We start from the raw sequence: 6,944 nt of genomic DNA, 5'->3' as shown, positions 1-6,944 counted from the left end.
GGGTACTAACTTAAAATGAGCTAGCTATTCAGGATCAACAAGATTGGCAAAATGAATAAGAAGTCCTGAATATGTGACACGTTCCCTATCCTAATGCCCAGAACGAGAAGAATTTAAATCCGGTTAGGTTCCAATAAAGTAGAGTCTAAGTCTTTTCGGTGAAACCTTAATGGGATGAAGCTTTTCTGGACAGGAGAAGGGTCCGAATGTGAAGAGGTATTAGCTCGTCTCTGTACTCTTAGTTCTGCAACAATGGTCACTAGGAAAAACGGTCAAACTCACAAATGGTTAAAAGCATCACAGATTTCGGTCCTAATTCCCACAAGTTTTGGTTCGACTCACATGACAAACTGACTCAATAAAAAGAAAAATAAAGAAAACAAATGTCATAGGTGAACCTCCCCCGGACTTACTTCGCACCGTCTCCGATGTGAAAATAAGCCAAAGAGAGACCTAGATAAAAAGAAAAATAAAGATAACAATAAAAATGAAAAGAAAATAAGGCGGATAGGACAATGATGGTGTGTGTAACCGCGATCAGGCGTCGGAATCGTCGGGGCCCTACCGCTCCAACAGGGCCAGCCAGACGAGCATCTCGCATCCCGCAGTCAGGATTGCCTCCCGCGTCTCATCTCTCTTCTTTAGCACTTTGTTTTGCAGCACAGCACTACACTCTCTTGAAACCATCATCACGTTCTCTTCCTCTGACACTCTCCCAGAAACCAACCCTTTCACATATCTCTTCAAAGCAGGTATCATCTGAACAGCATCAGCTAGGGGTAGTTTTACCGTCAATTCTCTCAACATCTCCTTGCACTTTGTATCCTCCAAATCCTTGCGAGATTTCTTAAGAGGAACAGGGTAAGGAACCCTAGGGGTGTACACGCGTGCAGGAGGTACCTCAGTAGGAACGGTCTGATCGGGAGTCGGGAGCACGTGCTCGCTGGGTGGGAGCACATGCTCGCCGGATGCTTCGGCTTCTTTTTGACTCAACGGTGGAGTCTCAGCAGCATGTTGAGGAAGGTATTCTTCAGCAATACCCTTGCCCTTGTCAAGCCTAGCGGATGGTGCTTCTCTAGGGGGTAACTTCTTTCCTCCCCTTAGCTCAATCGCATTGACATACTCGTTCCGCGGGTTTGCTTCCCCTTTTCCGGGCAGAGTCCCAGGAGTTCTTTTCACGGCTTCAGCAGTCTGTGCAACCTGAACATCAAGCTTCTTCACATGTGACATTACTGCCTCATACTTCCCATTAAGGTCATTGTACATGGTATCGACCTTAGCGTTGATTTCCACTGAAGCTTTTTGTTGATTCACCAAGAGTTGTTGCATCATGTTTTTCAGCTCATCCTGAGAGCTGCTAGCAGATGAAGGTCCCAACTGCTGGTTGGTGTAAGGCAGTGCTTGCTGAGCGCTTGTATATGCCTGCTGGTTCCCCCCTTGGAAACGGTTTTGAGTGGGCACAAACTGTTTGCCTTGGAAGTTGTTTGAGAAGGTTTTCTGATAACCCATCTGATTCTGAGCTCCTTGCTGCGGATACACCTGATCCTGAGGATTCTCCACGTTGGTGCTTCTGTAGGACAAATTCGGATGGCTTCTGTAGTTCGAGTTGAAACCCCTGTTCTGCACAAAACCTTGCCCACTCACATAATTAACCTCCATCGTTTCATCCTCTCCATCACAAATCTCCTGAGCTAGCGGCATGTCTCCGGTCTCATCGACAAAATGGACAGTTTTCTGGCTCCCCTTCAGAAGAAGGTTCACCTTGGCTGTCAACTCGTCAATCTTTTGCGTATCGACACTGTTGACCTTCACGGACCTGTCATACTCAGGAGCCTTGTTGCTGGAGCTTGCAGCTAGGTTCTCAATCAACTGATATGCTCCTTCCTTAGACTTCGTCATAAAATCCCCATTGCTGGTCGAGTTGAGAACGTTTTTATAGTCCCAGTTAACTCCATCATAGAAAATGCCCAGAATCTGTTCATCACTGAATCCATGGTGCGGACACTCTCTACGGTACTCTTTGTACCTCTCCCAAGCCTCGCAGAAGGCTTCTCCAGTGTGCTGTTGGAACGATGAAATCTTGTTCCTCAGGGCAGCGGTCTTAGCCTTGGTGTAGAAATGGTCCAGAAACGCAGACCTACACTGTTCCCATGATGTCAGAGACCCAGGTGGCAATGACTTCAGCCAACGTGAAGCTCTATCCGCAAGAGAGAAGGGAAAGAGCTTGCACTTCAGAAAGTCTGGCGGTATCCCATTTGAACCAGTGGTGCTACATATCTCCTCAAAATTCTCGATGTGGTCCATCGGAATCTCAGCTGGGAGACCGTGAAATAGGTGTTGCTTCACTAGAGAGATCATCTGTGGCTTGATCTCAAAATCTTGGTTCGGGATGGTGGGAGAAACAATCGTCGCTCGGTTGGTGTAGGACACATGCGGGTTGTCCTTGTCCCCAATGGACGGTTGCGGCGGCGCGGCTCTTTCGTGTTGAGCACGGAGCAACTGCCCCAACTGTTGTCGAAGTTGCTGCAACTCGGCAGCCATATCCTCATTGTTTCTGTTGTCACCCATGTTGACGGATTGAAACTTTCTGTTCTTGCGGTTTGTTCTTTCTGCCAAAGAGAGCTCTGCGGCTGACAAAGCAACTAGTTCTTCGGTGTTGTTTCTTCTTGTAGATCTTCTTGACATGCACCTGAAACACACGCAAAGAAGAAGCAGAAAGACAAATCAGTAAGGTCTTAGTCTAGTAATTTCGCCGAAAACCAAAGGTAAAAATTTGGTCCCCGGCAACGGCGCCAAAAACTTGATACACAGAGTTTTAAACCCTATTTTCCTACTGCAAGTGCACAGCAAAGAAGTAGTACTTAGGGGTCGAATCCCACGAAGACCAAGTTTTACTCTATGGTTCTATTGGTTCAATTTCAAGCTAAGACAATTCAAAGTTGGGTTTGTTTGGTAACAGTAACGCGATTAAAACGGTATAAAAAGGCAATAAGCAAAACACTAGATCAGGGGTAATTCTCGGGAATTTCAGAGATAGCAACTAAACAACTATTCAGGGCATAGATTAAGTACCAGTCTAGAACTCAAACATAAATATAAACTGATCCACTGTCGTGGTATCAATAACTCTATCTGATCGATTCTGTGCGGAAACGCGGAGCACGTGCTCAGACATCCGGAGCACATGCTCGGCGGTCCATAAACCCTAAACTGTCGTTTGAGCCCAGAATCGCAGACAAGCATTAAAGAACAGGAATGATAAGTTCACAAATCACCTACACATCAACTTTCGCAGGTCTAGGATAATTTGCCCACTAATGTCTTTTCTAGCAACCTATTACACTTTTGATGAATAGATAAACCTAGAATCATAGATTGGGTGATCAAATCAACCTAAGCATTAAGTCTAACAATAGTGAAGACAATCGATTATATAAAGCCCTATTTGTGTTCTGTTGCTAACCCATGAAACCCCTTTTGAAACCCCTAATCTAGCAAAGAAAACTACTCAGACATAGAGAAATGAATCATAGCAAAAGATGAGAAATTCAATGACATAAAAATAAAAAGGGTTCAGAGAATGCTTCACAAGGTAGCCGCTCTTCTCCCTCTCACAAAAACGTCGCTCAAAAACAAAAGAAAAAGGTATATCCCTCTCTCCTAAAAACCCTAGGTTAAATAGCATACAAGTAGAGAAAAATAAGGAAAGATTCCAAATTCAAATCTCCCTATTAAAAAGCGATCTCAGCCCTCTTTCTCTCACAAAGGATCGCCTAAAATAAGGGGAATTAGGCAGGGAATCGGCGCCTAGATGCTTGCCACGTGTCGTCATGAAACCGTAGAGTTGGGAGCATGTGCTCGGAAATCGGGAGCATGTGCTCCTGGGTCTAAAATCAGCTTTTCTGCTCCAATTCAACTCCTTTCTGCTCCGATTGCTCCTGCTGTTCCAATCCTTGCTTTTAGCTTCCTAGCCTCGTATTATAACCTGAAAAGGACTCAAACAACTACAAAACTATCAAATAAACGGGATCAAAGTGAGTCAAAACCGTAACATATCAGAAACTCAAACTGGCAAAAGAATAAAGAAAATTAGGTCAGATAGGGGAGGTGAATTCAAATCAGAGAAATTCTCAAGATTTTTAGAAGAAAACGGCATAGAGAGGCAGTTCACAGTGGCCTACTCACCTCAGCAGAATGGTGTTGCAGAACGCAGAAACAGGACCCTGTTGGACATGGCAAGAAGCATGTTAAAAGACAAAGGAATGCCAGATGTGTTTTGGGCTGAAGCAGTATTTACAGCAACTTATCTTCAAAATAGACTCCCCACCAAGGCTCTAAACCAGAAAACACCTCTTGAGGCCTCGAGTGGTCACAAACCCTCTGTCGGTCATCTTAAGGTTTTTGGCTGTGTTTGTCATGTGTGGATACCTACAGCCAGAAGAAGAAAATTGGATGACAGATTAGAGAAAGTTGTGTTTATGGGATATAGCACCATAAGTAAGGGTTACAAAGTGTATGTCCTAAGTACAAAAGGATAGAAGTCTCAAGAGATGTAGTTTTCGAAGAACAAAAGAGTTGGAATTGGAAAACTCAAGAAGAAGTAGAAGAGAGAAGTGAGAACTCCCCCAATAAGGCTAGTCCATCTTAGAAAACGGATGAGGAAATACCAAGGAGAAATGAAACCAGTCCACAAAACAGAACAAATATCAGAGATGAAAGACAAGGCATAAGCCCCATACCGTTTCAATTAAGTGAAGGAGAAACTGAGCCTGGGAGCTCTTCACGAATCGTTCACAAAGTCAGAAGATTGGGTGATGTGTATCATGATACAGAAGAACAAGAAGAAGATGTAAGTCATGTTGCAGAAACGTGTTATCTTACTTGGGAAGAACCTTCTACCTTTGAAGAAGCTATAAATAACAAGGAATGGAGGATTGGTATGGATGATGAAATTTACATCATAAACAAGAATGAGACATGGGAGCTTGTAAATAAACCTGAAGGTAAGAAAGTGATTTCTGTCAAATGGATATATAAGGTGAAAACAAATGAAGGTGGTCAGATTCAGAAGCTAAAAGCAAGACTGGTGGCAAGAAGGTTTACCCAAACGTACAGAGAAGATTATGGTGAAACGTTTGCTCCAGTATCCAGACACGACACAATTAGAACTGTAATTGCCTTAGCCTCCAAACATAAGTGGAACCTGCACCAAGTGGATGTGAAGTCAGCATTTTTGAATGGGGAAATCACAGAAGAGGTTTATGTTGAACAACCACCAGGTTTTGAGATAGAGGGAGCAGAGAATATGGTCTACAAGTTAAAGAAGGCTTTGTATGGATTGAAACAAGCACCTAGAGCATGGTATAGTAAGATTGACTCTTATTTTATGTCACAAGGATGCAAGAGAAGTGACTGTGATGCAGCAATATACACACTAGAATGCGAAGGTGACATTATGATTATCAGTCTTTATGTTGATGATCTTATTATTACAGGGAGCAGTGAGAAAATGATTAAACAGTTCAAGGAGAATATGAATAAAACGTTTGAAATGACTGACCTGGGAAAACTCAAGTACTTTCTTGGGTTTGAGATCACTTACACTGAAGAGGGAGTGTTTTTGAGCCAAAGGAAGTATGCTCAGCAGTTGTTGGAAAAATTTGGAATGAGCAACTGCAATCATGTGAGTACACCTCTTAAACCAAATGGAAAGGACCAAGATGAAAGTGAACTCCTTCCAGATGCAAGATTGTATCGAAGCATGGTTGGAGGACTTCTGTATCTTGCAGCAACTCGGCCTGACCTTGCTTTTGCTGCGTCTTACTTGTCTAGGAGTTTATCTAAACCCACTGAACATAACCTACAAGAAGCAAAACGGGTGTTAAGATACATACAAGGCACTATAGATTATGGATTGAGTTTTCATGAGACCAGTCAAGTAGAGTTGATTGGATTCTCTGATTCTGATTTGGGAGGTTGCAAAGAAGATATGCGTAGTACTACAGGTTTGTGTTTTACCTTGGGAAGTGCTGTGTTTACTTGGCAGACGCAAAAGCAAGACACCATTGCACAATCTACAGCAGAAGCCGAGTATATGGCGTTGTGTGCGGCCACAAAATCATGCAGTTTGGTTGAAGAGACTGTTGGGAGAAATGAGAGTTGACACCACCAAGGCAGTTCCAATCTATTGCGATAACACTTCAGCTATTGCAATTGGGAAGAATCATGTGCACCACAAGAGAACCAAGCACATTCAAATAAAGTATCATGTTGTTCGAGAGGCAAACAGAGATGGAGTAATTAGTCTAAGACACTGCAGTGGAGAAGAACAAACTGCAGACATTCTTACCAAGCCTCTCGAGACAAGGCGTTTTGAATATCTACGATTCAAACTTGGAGTACTGCAAAATCCAAACCAAAGAGGAACAACTGAGAGAGACCAGACACAAGCTTCACTAGAGGAAGCAAACCTACATACAAAAGAGAAGATTCAGGAAATCAAAATCAAAGGAAAGCAAAAGGCAGATGAGAATGGAGCAAGTACAAGTAAAGTGACGCAATCAAAAGGAACAACAATGCAATTGAGAAATGGAACAATGAGGAAGAAAGATCATTTATCTGTGAGGGAAGAGATCAATGATTTGAATCAGCCGCATGAGTATCTGCATAACAAGAAAACACATCAAGTTTCAGTTAAGATTGATAAGAATAAAGAAGGAATCAAGCCAAGAGTCACATCAGAGAAAGTGGAGAGTCAGATCAATTCTGATGAGAGTATGAAGAGTAAGTTGACGAGGGAGCAAGGGAACAAATCTGTGAGCTATGCAGATGTTGTGAAAAGGAGAATTGTGGTGGAACAAAAAAATCAATGGGAGCAATCAGAGGAAAACAGAAAAAAAAAAAAAAAAAAAAAAAAAAAAAAAAAAAAAAAAAAAAAAAAAAAA

General features: G+C 42.7%; 1 long non-coding RNA gene across 1 annotated transcript in view; it reads right to left on the bottom strand.

Annotated features, from left to right (window-relative positions):
* The window catches only part of LOC104791353, an 11,678-nt gene extending 6,122 nt beyond the window's left edge, over positions 1 to 5,556 (bottom strand). The window contains exons 1-2 of the long non-coding RNA XR_768896.2: positions 5,545 to 5,556; positions 4,172 to 4,177 (exon numbers count right to left, since the gene is read on the bottom strand). This is a non-coding gene — a long non-coding RNA (uncharacterized LOC104791353). The remainder of the gene's footprint in view (positions 1 to 4,171; positions 4,178 to 5,544) is intronic.

Source organism: Camelina sativa, chromosome 6 (assembly GCF_000633955.1).
Source record: "Camelina sativa cultivar DH55 chromosome 6, Cs, whole genome shotgun sequence".
NCBI lineage: Eukaryota > Viridiplantae > Streptophyta > Magnoliopsida > Brassicales > Brassicaceae > Camelina > Camelina sativa.
Note: the sequence above shows the minus strand (reverse complement) of the source record. Positions and strands in the feature narration are given on the sequence as shown.